The sequence below is a fragment of the Carassius carassius genome, chromosome 23, assembly GCF_963082965.1.
Source record: "Carassius carassius chromosome 23, fCarCar2.1, whole genome shotgun sequence".
NCBI classification, from domain to species: domain Eukaryota; kingdom Metazoa; phylum Chordata; class Actinopteri; order Cypriniformes; family Cyprinidae; genus Carassius; species Carassius carassius.
Genome location: NC_081777.1, coordinates 20,095,207 through 20,116,721, shown reverse-complemented (window position 1 = coordinate 20,116,721; position 21,515 = coordinate 20,095,207). Strand labels below are relative to the sequence as shown.

Genomic DNA, 21,515 nt, shown 5'->3' with positions numbered 1-21,515 from the left:
GATCGAGGTGGCCCTTGCCTTTAGATAATACCTAATCAGCGTTCGGAGTAATTTGTGTAAATGAGACCTCATTATTGATGATGGCAACTTCAGAAGCATTCATGCACACTAATGCCGGGTCACCAATGGATCTGCAAGAAAACTTTGTTCCAGAACGTCAAAAGAATGTAGAGGCGAAACGTTCAGGTTGTCCATGTTCAGACTGCAATGAACCAGGCTGATTTCTCTCTGCTTGAAAGTTACAAAGGTACAAATTCTCTCAAATCACATGATGCACGCAAATCACACATACAGAAATCTAATGAGCTCTTTATGGGCAAATACTTTTTTTTACAGCAACCACACAAAGAAAGATTCAACTCAACATTATTCATTTTATAAAACCACTTAATCACCACACGCATTTTGCTGGCCATCATCTCCATATTCCTCTCAATATGCCTTAAAATTCACTCCATTATGTGACTCCCTTATCTTTTTGAAGTTATCGGCTGGTGAACTGTGGCATAAATGACTTTCTCTTTCCTAAGACTACTTATTTAAGAAATCATTTTGTCAGCAGCCAGATTGAAATAAGTGTGGTGAAGTATTAAAATGATAATAGGTAGTACATGTTCTTTTGCTGTATAGTCATTCGCTAAAACCTGGATAATAAAAAGCTACTATTTAATATATCCTTTCTCGAAAGCAAGTCAATCTCCAGGTAACAATGACGAGAGAGAGCTTTTAGAGATAATGAATTAATCTGATTTCTTAAAGGGACAGTTCAACCAAATATGTAAACTTTTGTCATCATTACTCACCCTCATGTTGTTTCAGAACTATTACTTTTTTTTTCTTTGCATAATACAAAAGAAATTATGAAGAATGCTGGTAACCAAAACGTTTTAGTGACCCTTGATCTTCATTGTATGAAAATCATATCGGGTATCATTGTCGGGTGAACTACTCTTTTATGAGCGATCCATGCACTTATTGAGGGCAAGAATGCACTGATGACAATAACAGAAGATAACAAACTTGCCTTAGTGAGATGACAAAGGTGGAAGTCTGCCATATATGATATGATCTCTGTGTGCTGGGCAGCATCTGAGGTTCGACTGTAATCTCATAAAGGATGTTCACATGTGTTCGTATGCTGGAGGGCTCTTGTATCCGCTCCAGTCTGGCTCCTGAAGATGGAGCTCTGCTCCAGCAATTTGGGTGCAGGGCTCGGCCACCACCCCAATGCTCTCAGGACCTGATGATGATTGATCATGTTGTTTTCTTCATTACTTTAAACCCAATCAGTGCTTGCTGTAATTTGAGTAATGATAGCTCATTATTGCCAGTTGCACATTTAAGGGCTTAATTTACCCTTCTCTGTTGCACCTTTGGGACATCTGCATACGGCGGACACCTTCGGGATAAGGGATCGATAATTCTCCACCTTCCTCTTTTTAACTAGAATCCCCCCTCCCCCCATTTAAGAATCCTTTTTGAAATTTGCAGCTTGGACTGTTGGACTGTGTAAAGACAAAAAGAAAATGCATATTTTCATTTTGAGTTCTGTACAAATTTGAAGTAGTTAAGTATAGTTTGTGGAAAGGCTGAAATGACAGGAAAAACCACAAACTTTCAATCACAATAAATACACATTAGCCTACCTTTCAGACTTTTGGGGTAAGAATTTTTTTTTTAGATAAATTAATACTTTTATTTAGCAAGGATACATGTTGATCAAAAGTGACAGTTAAAACATTTATACTGTAACAATATATTTCAGTGAAATAATGTATGTCAAATAAATGCAGTTTTTTAGAAATTTCTATTTATCCAAAAATCCCGGGAAAAAAAAAATCAGTTTCCACAAAAATATTAAGCAGCACAAATGTTTTCAACATTGATAATAATGAGAAAAATTCACATTTATTTATTTGGGCACATAAATAATAAATACACAACATTTTATAGCATTTTGTAAATCTGAAATGGTCAAAGGCAATTTCAGTTCGGATATTTTAATGAGCAATGTGTTATACACAACCTGTTAAACAATTACACTGATCAAGCATGCAGATGTTCGGTGTTGTTAATTAATGATGAAAAGTAATTGGATTATGGAGTCCATAACACTGTTTATCAGCCTTTGTGCAAACTCCATAATGTATGTTAAATATCACAGCACATGACCTCCACCTTACATTCAATGGCAGACAAACTAAGGGGACAGCACATACTGTAAATCCACAAGCATTAACATTTTCATCAGTTTCCTGGCAAGGTATCAACTTGTTCACACATTCATGTATTTCAAGAGCTACTGAAAAAGTATTCATGCAGGTATCTACATTTCAGCTCCTTCAATTCAAAGACTAACACAGTAAATCATTTAGCAAAAGCTTGGAACTGCGTTTCCTGCAAACTGAGGCTCGGATGCAGTAGAAAAGAGTGTGTCAGCGAGGTGGGAAAAGAGGGGTCATGCGTTACACACCAGGATCAGAATCAACAGAAGATTTGGTATCAGAGGAACCCTTCATCATCCAGGAATCTTTGTGAGATTGGGGTGACTCATCATGCTAAAGCATTATTGCTGCCCTGATTTTGCTTTGAGATCCTAGTGTTTTGGCACCCAAGCACACTTTCAGGCATAATAAATCACAAAGAATAGGGGAAAAAAGGTGAAAACACAATAGGGAAGCAAAATTATCTCCCTATCTATTTACATATAACTGCTGTTTAAGCTATGTAAAGAATTTCATGTTGAATATGCCTGTGGTGGAATAATAGTCTGTGGCAAAACAAACCATCCTGAAAAAGAAATATCATAGTTCTTTAAAGAAATAGTTCACTCAAACATTTAACATCATTTACTCCAGTCATTCCAAACCAATATACTAAACAAAACATGAATTAACATGCTGGTCACTTAATGCACTATGATGAAGGTGAATAAGGGCTGGGGCTGTTACAGTATGCTACAAAATGAAAAAATAAATAAATAAAACGTGGTCCATACAACTTGTGTGCTACTTGATTTACTAACCAAACTGATTTGGTTTTTCCATCCAAAAATGAAAATTGATAATTTACTTCATTGATTCATCAACTGGGATCGTATATTGCTCCTTCAGGTTTGTTTTGCACGGTTTCTGAAGAGTCAACTTCTAGGTAACTATCCACTTTCATTATATGGACTCACAGAGATGGGTTCTTTTTAATAAATAAATTCTAATTCAACAAATTCTCTGTTCGTGTTCCCCCCCCAAAAAAACAACTGGTCATACAACCGGGATAGCATGAGGGTTATTAAATGAGGAGGAAAATTTTTTGGTCTGTGTCAGATGTTGGCTTCAGAAGACTTAGAACATAAAGCAAAAATTGTATGGATAATTTTAATGATTGAAGCCGGGTTTGGAATCGCATGAAGGTTAGTAAATAACATCAGAATTTTCATTTTTGGGCAAACTCCTTTAATGATTTGTACTGTTGAAGCTGCACCATGATATAAACACCACTCACCAAATTATTTATGTCAAAAAAGAAAGGGCTTCAAAGTGCTTAACACGGGTACAGGTGTCTTAAACAAACAATGGTCTCTTTGAAAGTACTCAAAACAACTGTGATCCTGTGGGGCGCTGATGTCCTAAATTGCAGCAGAAGAATGGAGCTTTCTATCCGTGCTCGGGTAACTATGATACCATTCTCTGCATACAGTCATTGCTGCCCTTTTCATCTTCCTGCCTTCAGAGAATTCCTCTAGAAAATGTTGCCTCCTTTCTTCTGCTGAAAATTTCAGTTCATCAAAAGAGAGGTGTATCTAAGTCCTGATATTGTGGCCACGGCCATGTACAGTATCATTAAAGGGTAAAATGCGGAGGGCCTACAGATAGGGCATGTCCAAGGACACGCACAAACACATTCAAATACACACTCAACACATACACAGAGGGGCATTTGATGTTATCATTTGTCAATGTTTGAAGCCAGATCCTTGTTATCAGAGTGCTGTTCTGGGCTCCATTTCTTAGCTTTTTGAGAGCAGGTCAGGGGCTTTCATGTGAGAGGCATCTCTGCAGACGCCTGCCGAGAATGACCACAGCTTCAGTGCTGCATATCTTCCCCAAACGCCCATGTTCACAGATAATATAAATATATAACCATGTGGCAACCGTAGCAAGTGCACAAGAACACCACTGTATTTGTACTTGACAAGACGTTTTGACACATTCTGAAGATTAAAATTGGAAGATTAAATGTGTCAGTTTAATGAAACCAACTGAACTATGCAGACAGCTAAATACCTTTTTATTGAAGAAAATTATTTCAGATAGTATCACATTCTTCACATTGTAGAAGCCAGACTGCATTTATTTGACCAAAATACAGTAAAAAAAAATGTAAGATTATAAATTATAAAAATGTGCATTTACGAAACAAAATCTCATTTTCTTTTAAAAATGTATTTTATTTCTGTAACGGTAAAGCTTAATTTTCAATTCCAATATGCGGATTAAATTTCTTATTATTATCAGTGACAAAAACATTGTCATTCCACCTACTATTTATCTTAATATCTTGCTTAAAAGCTGAAAAAAGAAATATTAAACCAAAAAAAAAAAAAATGTTTTCTCTTTAACACTTTTCCTTAATGTTTGCATAATACTGAAATGCTTAATACTGAATTATTTAATACTAAACTTTTTTATGCTTTAGAAGACTTAGAACTTAGAAGAATCAGAGATGCACCGATTACAATTTTCTTGGCCGATTCCGCCCGATTTCTTTTGTTAGTGTGATCTGCCGATACCGATTTTTTTGCAGATTCAGATTTTTTTCCCCTAAGAGATATAATTGACAGCATATACAAACAAAAATCTACTTTTCTTTAACGCAAAGTTTCATAAAAAAAAAAAAAAAAAAAAAAAAAACACATAATGCTCAGTGGTAGAGCATTGCGTTAGCAGTACAAAAGGTCATGGGTTCATTTGCCAGGGAACAAACTACTGGTAAAAAATATATATAATTATGTATAGCCTGAATGCACTGTAAGTCGCTTTGGATAAAAGCGTCTGCTAAATACATAAATGTAAATGTAAAAAAGGAAACACAAGTAAAAAGAGTTGCCAAGAACCTTTTATGGAAAACTTTAAATGTGATTTTCTTAATATTAAGATTTTTTCGCACCCTCAGAATCCAGATATTCAAATAGTTGTATCCGGGCCAAATATTGTCCTATCCTAACAAACCATACATCAATAGAAAGCTTATTAATTCAGTAAATGTATAAATCCTATTGGAAAAATTTACCCTTACGACTGGTTTTGTGATCCGGAGTCAGTTATGGCTGCTACTTTGCAGAAATCATAGATATTTTATATTTATAATATATCCTTTTGTGGTCAACAAAAGCAAGTCAATCATATGGGTTTGGTGAGTAAATCTTGACAGAATTTACATTTTGGGAACTATACCCTTAAATCTACCATTTCAAATCTAACAAAACTTCATCCAAACAGAATTTAAACTGTGATACAGGGGTAAAAGTTATCGAAAAGCATAAAAGATTAGTGCATGTATTTTTCTGCCTATAAGTCGCATCAGTCCAAAAATACGTCATGAGGAAAAAAACATATATAAGTCGCACTGGACTATAAGTCGCATTTATTTAGTACCAAGAGAAAGCCCTCTCGTGGCTGTAGACGGTAATGTTTTCTCTTGGTTCATGTCAAATTAATTTTGATAAATAAGTCCACCAGTCAAACTATGAAAAAAAGTGTGACTTATAGTTAGCATTATGCTCTTATTTAAACCTCGCCGCTCAACTTTCACATTTCACAGGCCTCAGAAATCAACCAATTACAGGCTATGAAAGTAGTCATGTGACCCCCCTCCATACTGATGTGGTTATTTCTTGTTTTAGATTAGCCTTGCAAAGCTAGAAGAGCCATGGCTGGGGAGGGCCTGCAATGACACAGCACTATAAAAGCACAGGGCTGGAATAAAGGGGAACTGAAATAACTCAGACATAAAAGTCTGCAATAAAATATATTTTTTATTTCCCTTTTTACGCACAAGAAAACTTAAGCAAGGCTAATCTACGGTAAGAAGTTACAAGCTTGAAAATCTTTCCCCTGTGTTTGTACCATAAAATAATTGGTGTTTAGGCCTATTTCACACTAGGAATTTGAACCATATGTGCCTTCAACGAGTCCCCTGAGAAAGGCAAGAGAGGGAGAAAAGGGGGGGGGGGGGGAAGAAAGAGAGCGAGGAAGGAAAAAAAGAGAAAGTTTATGGGTTGGATTTTCTATTTGACTGTAATCACTTCTCTGGAGGCCCATTGGAGTCCCCAGGCCAAAGAAAACAGTTATGATTGGAAAGTGATACAGCATGCTCACATGCTGATATGATGGCTAGAATGTTCTTTTCCTAAGCTGTACTCTTCTTTTACATCTCCTGTAACTTTGTGCTCCAACTTCTCTTCCATGAGGGAGTAGATGCAGAGGAAAAGGAAAAGAAAGAGGGGGGTCGAGTTAAAAAGTCTGGTCTCTTAAACCCTTGAGCTGCCCCGGGCTGTTTTCTCTCTTGTTAATGACCACCTATCACCCCCTCACTCCTTTCACAAAGATTTACAAGATAAGTGAAGGTCAAATTACCATGAAATGATTTGGGTTCCTCCAGAATGTCAGGTGGTATTAGTGTGAGGAACGTGCATCTATAATCTTTCAACTATTTTCTGACTACAAAACAGAAACACAGAGTCGACTCCAGGGGGAACTGGTATAGGTAAGGAAGCACCCGCGTTTTCCAGCCAAATACTAGTCAGAGTATAACAAGTAAATCTCCTACATGTGTGAGTCAAGACAGAGAGAGCGAGACAGAGCAGTCCAAACACAATATGCATTTTTGCTTATAAAAAAACTATTCTGACTTGAAATGTGAAACCAGATTTTCAGAAGTTCACCTCTTTCTTCCAGCCACATGAGGAACAGACTCTTTCGTTCAACCCTGAAATGATTCCATGTGCTTCTCTCATTGGCCCAGCACAGCCATCTGCCAGCCATACCAGTCCTAGCTGCAGGACCCCACTGAACATTAACTTTTTTTATTTATTTTTTATAACATTGGTTATTTCACAGTGTTACAGGTGGATGTTAGCTACTTCACATTTGCACTACTGTTCAAAACACTTTTTAAAAGAAATGAATACCTTTATTTAACAAAGTTAAATTAATTTGATCAAAAGTGACAGTTAAAACTTTTAAATTGTAACAAAAAATTATGTTCTTTTGAAGTTTGATTCATCAAAGCATCCTGCAAAATAGCCTATATCCTAGTTTCCACAAAAAATAAATAAAATTAAAAAGCACAAGTTTAAAGCACAGTGTTTCTCTTGTTTGGCTTTAAACTAGTTTAAATCACTGCGTCATATGTGTTCATCACTGAATTTAAGCACTGGATCTCACAGCGCTGTTTAGTGCTCGCTTGACCAAGTAAATTATTATTTTCTAGTGAGCTCACGCCGCGCGGCAGTTTGAACTTTGATCCGAGCGAATAAACAGTCCGTGTGACTCGCTTCAAATGAGTCGCGCTGTTTCGTTCCACTTTTGGTGCATAAACTTTATATCGAACATTTATCAAACTCTTCATATAGATTTATCAAGGAAAATTATATTGTGATAATTATAGTTACCGAATTATCGCCCAGCCCAACGTAAATATATCAAAACTTAATTTTTGATTAGTAATATGTTTTTAAAGAAATTAAAACCTTTATTTAGCAAAGTTAAATTAAATTGATCAAAAGTGACAGTAAAAACTTTTATATTGTTACAAAAAAATAGTTTTTTTGAAGTTCTATTCATCAAAGTATCCTGCAAAATAGCTTTATTTCCACAATAGTTTCCAAAAAAAGTAAGATAAAAAAAATAAGCAGAATTGTGCATATTTAATTTATGTCTGTGATAAAAATGTATTAAGATAGAAAACTGTTGTTTTAATTTGTAATAATATTTCACAATTTTTATTCAATTTTTCATCTTATTGCTGTTTTACCTATATTTTTGAGCCTTGGGGAGCATAAGAGGCTTCTTTCAAAAACACCAAACTTTTAAACAATTTTGGCAGATGCATTTGGCAGATGCTTTTCTTTCAGGCGACTTAGCGTTCAAAGTACATATTTTATCAGCTGCATTAGAGTTACAGCTCATTAGAGTACAAAACTCAAATTAATTGAGAACTCCAATTGAATTGGGTTTGAATACAAGGAAGCAGAATTAAAAGTTACATTCAACTAAATTAATAAAAAATAAAAATCCAAGAATACATTTTATAGTGTCTAACTAGACAACTAAACCCTGTCATGCAGGCCCTGGGCAGGGGCGGACTGGCCATCTGTGTGATCTGGAGAATCATGGAACGGCCGGTACTCCAGGACGACCGGCGGGCCGGCCCACCACCCACCACGCACGCAGTCATCACCTCATTCAGACTATAAGTCGCAACTTAGTATAAGTCGCATAAGTCCAAAAATACGTCATGATGAGGAAAAAAACATATAAATCGCACTGGATTGTAAGTCGCATTTATTTAAAAGCAAGAACCAAGAGAAAACATTACCGTCTACAGCCGCAAGAGGGCTCTCTATGTTTTCAGTGTATACAGGAGCACTGAGCAGCATATAGCGCCCTCTCGCGGCTGGAGACGGTAATGTTTTCTCTTGGTTCATTTCTCTTAGTTCACGTCAAATTAATTTTGATAAATAAGTCGCACCTGACTATAAGTCGCAAGACCAGCTAAACTATGAAAAAAAAGTGTGACTTATAGTCAGGGAAATACAGTAAGTATGGAACATGAGAGGAGAAAGAGTTACTTGCTAGGGATGATGTTAGGAAGTGATATTCAGGTTGCTACATTTTTAATGATTACAGTAGTTAAAACAGCTAAACCTCAACATTTTAGCTGTAAAATGCCACATGCAGTAGCTACTATTAAGAAATATGTTGTGCTTTTACTTTTAAAAATGTTGGTAACGTTACAGTTAATTCTTACAAAAGATTTTGAATCCAGAAGTTACATTTGTAATGGTGTATTTTCATTTAGATGTGGTATTATTTGTGCAGTAAGAATAATTACTGCATAAATTAAGATTATTAAGTAATAAATTCATTTTAAGACAGCATGGAATAGATTGTATAATATGCTGTTAAAATCTATTCCATGCTATCTGGGAATAAAACCTGTTTTTTTTTTATCCATTTCATCATTTGTTTATTCAGGTTGAGATTAAACCAAGAGCAGAGAAAGACACTCATTCCAGCTCAACTTTAAATTACTTTTAAGCGCCCCAAGTCAGATATTCACATCCTAGAGGTTTTTTTTTTTTTTTTTTGTCAAACCACCCTCATAAGAAGACAAAATACCTGACAGTAAAAAGAGTGTTTAAATTGAGTGTTTAAATCAACAGTACACAAAGATGGCGCAGACAGACTGTTGTCGAGTTTCTCCGCGCCGATTGCTTTGGGCCGGTTTTAGTCAAAGTCCAGGGCCGTTTTTTATTCCCAGTCCATCCCTGGCCCTGGGAATCGAACCCATGACTCTATTGATAGAACATGAGGAACACTCAACATGGAATGCTTTCACAACCTGAGCATATATTTCTTCACTGCTAATTATATTTCATTTTCTCTAAATTATTTCTCCTCACAGACCAAAAACAGCAAATTGTGCTTAAAAGATCTCCAACACATGAATTATTTACTCTCGCAGCAGTTCGGTTCAGCACGGATCCAGACTACGAAAGCAGGTCACCACAAGGTAATTGGAGTTAACAGATGCTTCAATTCCCACACACTGAAATCATTAATACACAATTGCAACCAGAAGGACATGCATTCTCTAAGTATAGATTCATTACGGTGAGAACGAGGGATGAAATTATATTCACACGCTCTTCCCCTCCCAAAACCCTCCAAAAGAGGTCTACGCTATAAATACATGGATGCACAAGCAAATGCAGTGTAACAAAGTGTAATGGCGATAATCAAAGGGGCCTTCTGAACGTCACATCGCCTGCAGTACAGTACCTCACAAAGTCCTGTACTGCTGAAACCTAGTTCTTCTAGGTGTATGAAAGCACTCTTGACAGACTTGAACTGACAGAACCTACCTAACAGCTTGTATAAAGGCCAACCGTGTGTTGGCAGTCTGCCGCTAAGTGAGTACCATCTAACGTGCTCGATGCCTCATATCTCTCGCTGCCTGCTCTGTGCCATCACTGTGAGTAAACATACAGTAATGGTGATATAGCCTGCGTGCCCGCTGATGTACAGTAGTTCAGGCACAGACGGATAGCAACAATTACAGGCCCACATGCTACGTTTAAGCGCAACTTAAAACGTTAGGATGGGAGAGCAGAGAGAAAAAGGACCGGTATGGGCTTTTTCATACATGTAAGGCATAAATTATGTCCAATGGTGCGAGCGCAATGCCACTGTTGAACAGCCAGTCAATGGAGAGGGCAGGGAGAGGCAATGGAGCGCGGTAATGTGTAATCTTACTACTCAATGGGCTGTGCCCAGCAACGGGGCTCCGAATGCTGGAAGTGTCAGAGAGATAAATAGCAGAGTGTCCCCCTCGAAAAACATGATTAATACCCTAGCTAGTGACGCTGCAGAAGATGAAGTGGGAGCAGCTGGCTCAAGCAGCGCAGGCACGCAGGGAGAAGTGGGGGAGAGAGACGGGAGCGAGCGCAGCGGAGCAGAGAGGGCAAAGAGGAGGACACACCGGCAGCCAGGGGGAGGGAGGAGAGGCAAGGGCACCCCAGGCCGCGGAGTGAGGAGAGACCCCTTCGTAGCCCCGGCAGAGGCACCAGAACCGTCTCATCCGCCGCCAATCTCCATTCATTATACACCTATAGAGGTGCAGATATAAAGGAATATTTCGGCCACAAACACAAATTCTGTCATCATTTACTCACACACAGTCGCTTCCAAACCTGTATGACTGACTTTCTTCTGTTGAGAACTGAAGAAGATGCTTTGAACAATGTTTCAGTTGTTGCTGTCCACACATTGAAAGTCAATGCAGAGCAAAACAACCTCAATGACATTCATTGTATGTATTCAAACGGGTTTGAATGAACATGCGGGGGAAAATATGGGTGAACTATCCCTTTAATTCAAGAGCATTTATAAACACTTTTAAACTTCTATGCCACTGCAGCTGTAGGGGTCATTCAGACAAAAATGTGAAAATGAAGGCAGTGGAATGAAAAGATATGCAAGGTCTAGCAGATACATTTTTTAAGCTGAACTTTTAACTTTTCCATTTTGAATGAAGTGTCGTGCCAGATTCAGCTAAAGACGCAAGATGCGAATGCAACAGTAAAACACGTTCCTCTAACACGTTTTTAATAGACGAAAATGAAAAAGCAGCAAAGTGAATTCAAAAAGGCAAGGTCTATTTTTTTTTTTTAAGTTTAACTTCTTTTAACTTGAAAACCAAATTTTTAGAAAGGTGTGTCATGTGCAGATATTAAAAAAAAAAACCTGAAAACAACAGTATAACCCATCCGTCTAGCATATGGTTACATAGAAACGCAGCGCAGTGAAAAAAACAAACAAACAATGCAATGGGTATATAGCCTATAGAAAAGTTTTTTTGGGGGGGGATTAAGAGTTGAATATCCTAATTTGAGTGCCACATTTTTATAAAGGTCTGTCATGCATAAAACACTGCAAAAGACGTGAATGCAACAGTAAACCATGTCTGTCTAGGGCATTTTTCAATAAGTGATTAAAACCTGAGTAGTGAAACACAAGGAAAAATGCTACAAACATATTGTTTTTTAAAAGTAGAATATCTTTTAACTTAAATGCCATGTTTTTAGAAAGGTGTGTGGGAAGGGAAGCAAGGGGGGGAAAAGTGTTTAGTGCATGATTATATCAGAAAACAGCATGAAAAACAGCACAGTGGACTGCAAAAAAGCAATCTCTAGAAAGGCTTTGCTTTTTATTAAGTTTAACAACTTTTAACTTGAGTGCCACATTTTTAGAAAGACACGCATGATGCAAAAAAAAAAAAAAAAAGCGCAGGAGTCAAAAGTTTGACTAGTGCATTTACATAAAAAAAATGTAAAAAGCAACGTTCACAAAAACGTTCTGTATGAACAGCTAATATTGCAGGAGAGTAAATTACGGAGCACAAGAAGATGCTTTTACATGCAGACCATTATGTTACCTCAACATTTGAGTGACATAAAAACACACAGAGTGATTTCATATGCCGTACCCCTGAGCCTGATGTGGACTCTCTCACAGATAAACAAGTTGAGTTCCCAGTTCTGTCCTGTTGTAAGTAAACATGTCGAGGGGCGGGCCACTTTTTCATGGTTCAGGGACCCCCACCCTCCCCGCAGACAATTAACTTTTGCGGTGTAATGAGATGATTGATAAGCTGGAAGTTTGCGCTTTAAGAAGATATTAATCATTCCCTCTGGTAATTTTAATCCTGCGTTCCATCAACCCCAGATGCTGAGGATCACCTTCCTGGCAAACAAAGGGCGGCCGCAGTGCTAGTGCAGTCATTTTGTTCTAGTTTAACTTTATTTTGCGCTGGTTTGTTCCTCCCATCTGTTCGCGCCAGCCTCGCCAGCCCACGTTGCACGTCGATAAACCGAGGAAGCAGCATGTGGGAGTGCGCTTGTGAGTGTGTGTGTGTAAACTTTAGAAAAAAACAGGCGTCTTTGAAATGGTAAACCGAATCCTCTAGGTTTGTGACTATCTGTTGTGCTGACACCAGCCCACCGTATAAGCGCAAACATGCATACACACAAACAGTGATGTTACCACATGGTGTGGGCAATATGTCTCAGAAAAGCACAGTTTGGCATTTGAACTGCTCTTTAGAATAGGGAGCATGTAGTTCCACTGCAGGGTAGAGTTGGACGGGGGAAGCCTGCATCCTTGACATCCCTTTTAAAGCCTGAGAGAGAAAAACAATCTCTGATTTGTTCATGTTCGCTGCCTTCATTAAGTGTCAATGTTAGATCAACTGACCTGAGGGAACACCACATTTTGGAGTGAATTCCAAAAGTGGAGTAGCTGCGAACTGCTTTAATAGCATAATATGGACAAAAATAGCCATAAGGATATTTACTTTAGCCTTGAATCGTACAGTCCAACTGCATACAAATTACATTTATGCTAAAACCTCCATTCAGTTCAAATGAAAATATCTCAGGTAAAGCACTCAGAACGATGCAAATAATTCAGTAATACAGTATAATGTCTAAGGGGGAAAAACCAACACTGAGTAAATTGCTGTAATGTAGCGCCATCATGTTAAAGAGCCGTCAATCTAGATTCTAGAAGACTAGTTTAATTGAACAGCCAGACACAGAGAGACACGATCACTCGAAATTAAATTAACATGAACAACATCAGCTGCAGAGAAATCATATCGAAGACTTTAAATGTCCTACAGCTAATTATTCTTAAAAAAAAAAAACTTGATTTTAGGCCCTAATCACATATACCCCACTAAGTGCTTTGTACACTTACCCCCTAAAGTTGTGTTTTGACAAGTGTCAAGCAGACCTGCTTAATCAGGTGCAAAATTAATAGCAACAAAATGACAGACATTTCCTCATCTTGTTTAAAGTTTTTCTTCCAAAGTTACTGAAAAGGTCTCTGGGAACAAGAACAGATCCAAATTACTAGTCTGGACGCAGGGGCCTTCATTTGATAGGGCCATCCCTGGAGGGGATGATAGGAGACATACCTAAAAAGCAGTGGGACTGCACTGCCTTTTACCACCATTAATTGCAACCAGTATATAAAAAAAAAGCAATTTAATTTTACACGAGGCTGGCCTCATCTGTTATCAGTCCTGCACTTGCGCAGAGTACAGAGAGGTAATAGAGGTTTTCAGGGGCTATTCCCTGCATATTATCTAATAATGATGAATGAACAGCCCTGGAAGTGACAGCTGTTTGGATGCTTTGTTTGCAGTGGAGCATCTATTTGTAACTTTCCTCAGAAAACATCCATTTGACTTTGAGAACAAGGTGCTAGACTACAGTAGATTCACTAAGACAGGCTGTTAAAAGGGTCAATGATATGTACTGTCAAGAGAATCTATGATAAAATAAAAATAAAAAAATACAAATAAAAAAGTTTACAGAATAATACAGAATAAGTAACATCCTAAATTTTACATGTGACATAATAACGACAAGGGCCTGAAAATAGCATAAACGTAACTCATGAGTCCATCTACCCAAATTCCTCATTTATGTTTGTTTGAACAGTCCAGGTGCACGCTGTTATGTGGAGCATAAGATCCGTGACTGTAAAACCCCTATAATCCCTCCTGAGCAATCCTGGACAAAAGACGGTGAAATATTTCACTCTGTCGCTCATGAATCTCTGTCAAGATTCGACTTCATGGGCAATCAAAGCCTGGCGCATAAGGGATCAGGCTGTTAAGATAATCAAGGATGATGACGTGTAGGAGGTCAAGAAGAACGTATTGAACTGCAGAGGTCACGTTATTTCATGGCTGCCACGACTGTGCCAGGTGTTCGGATGGGGGGTGGGTGGCAGAAAAGCCATTTCAAAATTATAGTTATGGCATCATCTTAAACTACCAGTGATCCCTTAAGTTATGCATGTATGCTTACACATTTGAGAATGACTGTGCTTCTACAGCCCACTGTCATATTCACAGGCTTGTTTTTCTTTGGCACTGACTGCAAAGTCGAAGGAGTGCAATTTCAGCGGCATTGACAGGGCTTTTAAAACATGCCTCTGTTGAAGTGTGGTTTAAGAGAAAACAATAAGCCCCCTCAACGGCCCTCATTATCTGTGACTGCCTCTGCTATGGCCAACATGCTCTGACACACTACTAAAAGACAATTAATCCTAATAATCACGGCACCACAGCATCATTCCTCATTCTGGCAGGCCTCTTTCCTCCGAAGGGTTGACTGGGGAGGTGTTGAACCTTGGATTGGTGGCACACAGATGAACCCACCGCAGATGCTGGGAGAACAAGCTGGCCGGATGAAAAATTTCAAACGAAATGTGTGTCATCATGAATGCCTTTGTTCTGCTGAATCATTCATGGCTGTGAACAGACTCAACAGTGAATCAGTACTCTTAGCTGTAATGATGACACGTGTTTGTAAAGTGCAATCAATCTGGTTTATTCGATGTGAAAGGGTTATTCGTTATTTTGACTTTGAGATGATAGGCCGAAGTCACTTATTGCAGGTGATGTGCCCAAATGGGTTAAAGCAGGTAAAGCTACCCTGTACATATTTAAAAACTCACAGTTTCTCATTCCGTGTCATGGTGGTGTACAAAACGTTCAAACGTATTTTCAAAATATATTTAAATATTAATAAAATGAAGAGATCAAATCATAGGACCGTGACGTCACCCGGTATGGCGCAGCCGGGGCCCCACCCTGGAGCCAGGCCCGGGGTTGGGGCTCGTATGCGAGCGCCTGGTGGCCGGGCCTCCCCCCACGGGGTCCGGCCGGGCTCAGCCCGAAGGAGCGAAGTGGGGCCGCCTTCCCGTGGGCTCACCACCTACAGGAGGGACCGTAAGGGGCCGGTGCTTAGAAAATCGGGCAGCAGTCAAAGGCGGGGGCCTCGACAGCCCGATCCCTGGACACGGAAACTAGCTCTAGGGACGTGGAACGTCACCTCACTGGCGGGGAAGGAGCCCGAGATTGTGCGTGAGGTTGAGAGGTTCCGACTAGCGATAGTCGGGCTCACCTCTACGCACAGCTTGGGCTCTGGAACCACACTCCTCGAGAGAGGATGGACTCTTCACCACTCTGGAGTTGCCCATGGTGAGAGGCGGCGGGCTGGTGTGGGTTTGCTTATAGCCCCCCAGCTCAGCTGCCATGTGTTGGAGTTTACCCCGGTGAACGAGAGGGTCGCTTCCCTGCGCCTTAGGGTCGGGGATAGGTCTCTCACTGTTGTTTGTGCCTACGGGCCGAACGGCAGTGCAGAGTACCCGGCCTTCTTGGAGTCTCTGGTAGGGGTGCTGGAAAGTGCTCCGACTGGGGATTCCGTCGTTTTACTGGGGGACTTCAACGCCCACGTGGGCAACGACAGTGATACCTGGAGGGGCGTGATTGGGAGGAACGGCCCCCCTGATCTGAACCCGAGCGGTGTTCAGTTATTGGACTTCTGTGCTAGTTACAGCTTGTCCATAACGAACACCATGTTCAAGCATAAGGGTGTCCATCAGTACACGTGGCACCAGGACACCCTAGGCCGTAGGTCGATGATCGACTTTGTGGTCATTTCATCTGACCTCCGGCCGTATGTCTTGGACATTTGGGTGAAGAGAGGGGCGGAGCTGTCAACTGATCACCACCTGGTGGTGAGTTGGATCCGATGGCGGGGGAGGAAGCTGGACAGACTCGGCAGACCCAAACGTACTGTGAGGGTCTGCTGGGAATGTTTGGCCGAGTCTCCTGTCAGAGAGATCTTCAACTCCCACCTCCGGCAGAGCTTCGACCGGATCCCAAGGGAGGCTGGAGATATTGAGTCTGAGTGGACCATGTTCTCCACCTCCATTGTCGAAGCGGCCGCTCGGAGCTGTAGCCGTAAGGTCTCCGGTGCCTGTCGAGGCGGCAATCCCCGAACCCGGTGGTGGACACCGGAAGTAAGGGATGCTGTCAAGCTGAAGAAGGAGTCCTATCGGGCCTGGTTGGCTTGTGGGACTCCTGAGGCAGCTGACAGGTACCGGCAGGCCAAGCTGACTGCAGCCCGGGTGGTTGTGGAGGCAAAAACTCGGGCCTGGGAGGAGTTCGATGAGGTCATGGAGAAGGACTATCGGTCGGCCTCGAAGAGATTCTGGCAAACCGTCCGGCGCCTCAGGAGAGGGAAGCAGTGCCCTACCAACGCTGTTTACAGTAGAGGTGGGGAGCTGTTGACCTCAACTGGGGATGTCGTTGGACGGTGGAAGGAATACTTCGAGGATCTCCTCAATCCCGCTGTCACGTCTTCCATTGAGGAAGCAGAGGCTGAGGGCTCAGATGTGGACTCGTCCATCACCCAAGCTGAAGTCACCGAGGTAGTCAAGAAACTCCTCGGTGGCAAGGCACCGGGGGTGGATGAGATCCGCCCTGAGTACCTCAAGTCTCTGGATGTTGTGGGGCTGTCTTGGCTGACACGCCTCTGCAGCATCGCGTGGCAGTCGGGGACGGTGCCTCTGGGATGGCAGACCGGGGTGGTGGTCCCTCTTTTTAAGAAGGGGGACCGGAGGGTGTGTTCCAACTACAGGGGGATCACACTTCTCAGCCTCCCTGGGAAAGTCTATGCCAGGGTACTGGAGAGGAGAATCCGGCCGATAGTAGAACCTCAGATTCAGGAGGAACAGTGTGGTTTTCGTCCAGGCCGTGGAACACTGGACCAGCTCTATACCCTCTACAGCAGCGGTTCTCAATTGCAGTCCTCGCGCCCCACTGCTCTGCACATTTTGAACGTTTCTCTTAGAGCTTCAGACATTTGTTCTATTCGAAAATAAGTGCCCTGCGAAGTGGTCATCACAGGATATTCAGCCATGATTCCAGTTCGAAGTGAACGTAGCTATATGTTCCAATCAAAGTGCATTGAAGTGTGACGTGAATTTAAATTGTATTGATTTACAGAGGTATATGATGTCACAGTTGTCCATGTTTAAAGACGCTGCACAGCACAAATCAGTGAATGAATGTTTCGATGTGAGGTAAACTTCAACAGATTTCCCCTGCTCAGAGATTAGGGAGCAATGAACAATTAGAACACAGTTCATGCACGGAGTTCATTTCTAACGAGCTGATTATCTGAATCAGGTGTGTCAACAAAGAGAAACGTGCAAAATATGCAGAGCAGTGGGGCGCGAGGACTGGAATTGAGAACCGCTGCTCTACAGGGTGCTGGAGGGTTCATGGGAGTTTGCCCAACCAGTCCACATGTGCTTTGTGGATTTGGAGAAGGCATTCGACTGTGTCCCTCGCGGCGGCCTGTGGAGGGTGCTCCGGGAGTATGGGGTCCGGGGCCCTTTGCTAAGGGCTATCCGGTCCCTGTACGACCGGAGCAGGAGCTTGGTTCGTATTGCCAGCAGTAAGTCAGACTTGTTCCCGGTGCGTGTTGGACTCCGGCAGGGCTGCCCTTTGTCGCCGGTTCTGTTCATGATTTTTATGGACAGAATTTCTAGGCGCAGTCAGGGGCCGGAGGGGATCAGGTTTGGTGACAACACGATTTCGTCTCTGCTCTTTGCGGATGATGTTGTCGTGTTGGCCTCATCAAGCCAGGACCTTCAGCATGCACTGGGACGGTTTGCAGCCGAGTGTGAAGCAGCTGGGATGAGAATCAGCACCTCCAAATCCGAGGCCATGGTCCTCAGTCGGAAAAGGGTGGCTTGCCCTCTTCAGGTTGGTGGAGAGTTCTTGCCTCAAGTGGAGGAGTTTAAGTATCTTGGGGTCTTGTTCACGAGTGAGGGGAGGATGGAACGGGAGATTAACAGACGGATCGGTGCAGCTTCTGCAGTAATGCGGTCGATGTACCGGTCTGTCGTGGTGAAGAAAGAGCTGAGCCGCAAGGCGAAGCTCTCGATTTACCGGTCAATCTACGTTCCTACTCTCACCTATGGTCATGAGCTTTGGGTCATGACAGAAAGGACAAGATCCCGGATACAGGCGGCCGAAATGAGCTTTCTCCGCAGGGTGGCTGGGCGATCCCTTAGAGATAGGGTGAGAAGCTCAGTCACCCGGGAGGAGCTCAGAGTAGAGCCGCTGCTCCTCCACATCGAGAGGGGTCAGCTGAGGTGGCTCGGGCATCTGTTTCGGATGCCTCCTGGACGCCTTCCCGGGAAGGTGTTCCGGGCGCGTCCCACTGGGAAGAGACCACAGGGAAGACCTAGGACACGCTGGAGAGACTATGTCTCCCGGCTGGCCTGGGAACACCTCGGTGTCCCCCCAGAAGAGCTGGAGGAAGTGCATTCACACATACAGTGTGTGTTTATAAATTAGGGCATGCTACTAGTCAATCCGACTAGTCAAATATAATGCTCTGCCACGACGCTTTAAGCTTGAAATCAACTAGTTGCTGGTACTATAGAGGGCGCAACAGGATAAGAATGAATGACTTCCACATTTACGCTCTGTTTCCAAACAGTTAAAATGACAAATAAATGCATACTCTGAAAGCACTCCACAAGACCTTTGATTATATTACTGGATGCTCGAAATTGAGCTGGAGAATACATGTTTTAAACAGCATATTGTACAGATAAGTTAATCGCCATTCTAATCTAATGCGCTGCTGCACTCTAACAAACACACATAGGCTACAGACAGTAGCTAGTACATCACGCGAAGATCGCGGCATTGCACGCACAGAATCATTCAGCATGGAAATGTACTGTCAACACAGTTCTGATTTCTGAATAAAATAGCTTAGAAAGGTTCTTGCATATATTTCTTAACTAAATCCCACAGCTTCACTACTAGTAGAGAGACTCTGCCAGGTAGAATTAGTTCACACACGCAATCGCTCTCACTAATGCATTCATATAAATGTAATCTTTACTGTGCTACTTTATCTATATCAGATTTAGAACGAGCAGAAATCTGTGAGAAATATAATGACCCAAAGAGAAAAGAACTGATAAAAAATGAGCTGTTATAGGAGAAACAGCCACGTGGGCAGCGCTGTTTCACATACCATAGCTGTGCACAAGGGGTTTGAGCTCCAGGTTCAGGCTTATTAGTTCATTAATGACATTATTAGTGACTAGTCAACTTTGTGTGTATATATATATATATATATATATATATTTAGAATTATCAATGTTGGCAACAGTTGTGCTGCCAAATATATTTCTGGAACTGCAATACTTTCTTTTAGGATTCTTTGATGAATAAAAAGTAAAACAACAACAACAGCAACAACTTTTATTCAAAATATAAATATTTTCTAAAAATATAAATCTTTGCTATCACTTCTTAACAATTTAACACATTCTGAATACAAGTTTTAATTTATAAAAATCTATAAAAATAAAAACAAATTTACTGACCCCAAACTTTTGAACTGTACAACATACTGTGTATGTTGTTAGAAAACATTTCTATTTGAAATAAATGCTATTCTTTTTAACTTTTAGAGTAGCACATCAGTTCCAGTACTAATAATAAATCAGCATATTAGAATGTTTTCTGAAGGATCACAGGAATAAATTAGATTTAAATGTTCATTAAAATAGAAAAACTTTATTTTACATCATAATAATATTTCACAATATTATTTTTTCCCTGTATTTTTGATCAAATAAATACAGCCTATCAAATAAATAAGAAACTCCTATAAAAAAAAACATTCAAAATTGTTCTATATGATATTTAAACTGTATGTGTGCGTGATTGATGAGAGTCAATGATGATAAAAGAATCAAGATTTTTGGTTGAAATATTCCCTTAATGTTTTGTCTTCACTAGTTTATTTTAAATTGTCCCGTGGTGTGACATATATTTTTTTATTAATAAAAAAATAAAAATATACATACATAATAATTTAATCCTGTCTATCCACACCTCTGTCTGTCTATCTTTCCATCCATCTATCTGTCTACCCATCTATCCATCTAATCATCTATAAACCAAATTATTAGCAAAACACTTTAAAAAAAATGGCATTAGGTACCACATTATAGGAGTTGTCAGCTTCCCAAAAGTAACTCATGTTAACTATCCAATTGCTTGCAGGATTTACTACAGCTAAATTAAGTTTATATATATATATATATTAATTTGTATAGGTAATCAGCATGTTTTTTGTCCAGTTTTAGGAACTGCGCTACAGCATCTCAGATAATTAAAAACTTATTTTAAAACAAGTTTATTTTAATACATCACTACAGGGATTATTGCATCTGAGTTATTGTCTATGGAATGGCACAACAGCTTGTGGCTGAGTACAGCTCTCACTGTTTAAGGAGCATTGTGTGTTAGCAGGGGACTGGCATTGTGAGTTGTAACAATCAAGCAGATGCTGGGGGCTTCGAAAACGAAAAAAATAAAAATAAAAATCATCATCATAGTGTAGCAATTATGTGTGAGCAGCTCTGCAACATAGTCTCAGTCGCTGTCTCTCTCAGCAACCCACACAACAAGCTCATTAAGGCCTGCTTACATAGTCAGTCTTATTTAGGCTTGAAAAATTTATGTACTCGCACCTGGAATCACACAGCCATTCATTCTGCCTCAGCGGCCCGCATGCCCCATCTAGGCACTCTCGGCTTTAAAATAGAGGGCGATATATAGTCACCTCTGTTTAGTTTTTAAGCAACACGCATCTCGCTCTGCCTCTCCCTCTCTCTCACTCTTTTTTTCCTGAAGAGTTACAGCAGGAGCTAGCATATTAATCACACTCACAGTCGCTAATGCTAACAATCAGTCAATGTGCTTGGCCAGGCTCTCCATCTCCTGTGACAGCGAGTTTTGTCCTGAGGCCTACCGATTCGTCCTGCCAT

The 21,515-nt window shown here is 40.7% G+C and overlaps 1 long non-coding RNA gene across 1 annotated transcript in view; it reads right to left on the bottom strand.

Annotated features, from left to right (window-relative positions):
* Positions 1-980: 980 nt before the first annotated feature.
* The window catches only part of LOC132101939 (uncharacterized), a 36,176-nt gene continuing 15,641 nt past the window's right edge, over positions 981-21,515 (bottom strand). The window contains exons 2-3 of the long non-coding RNA XR_009423246.1: positions 1,357-1,497; positions 981-1,240 (exon numbers count right to left, since the gene is read on the bottom strand). This is a non-coding gene — a long non-coding RNA (uncharacterized LOC132101939). The remainder of the gene's footprint in view (positions 1,241-1,356; positions 1,498-21,515) is intronic.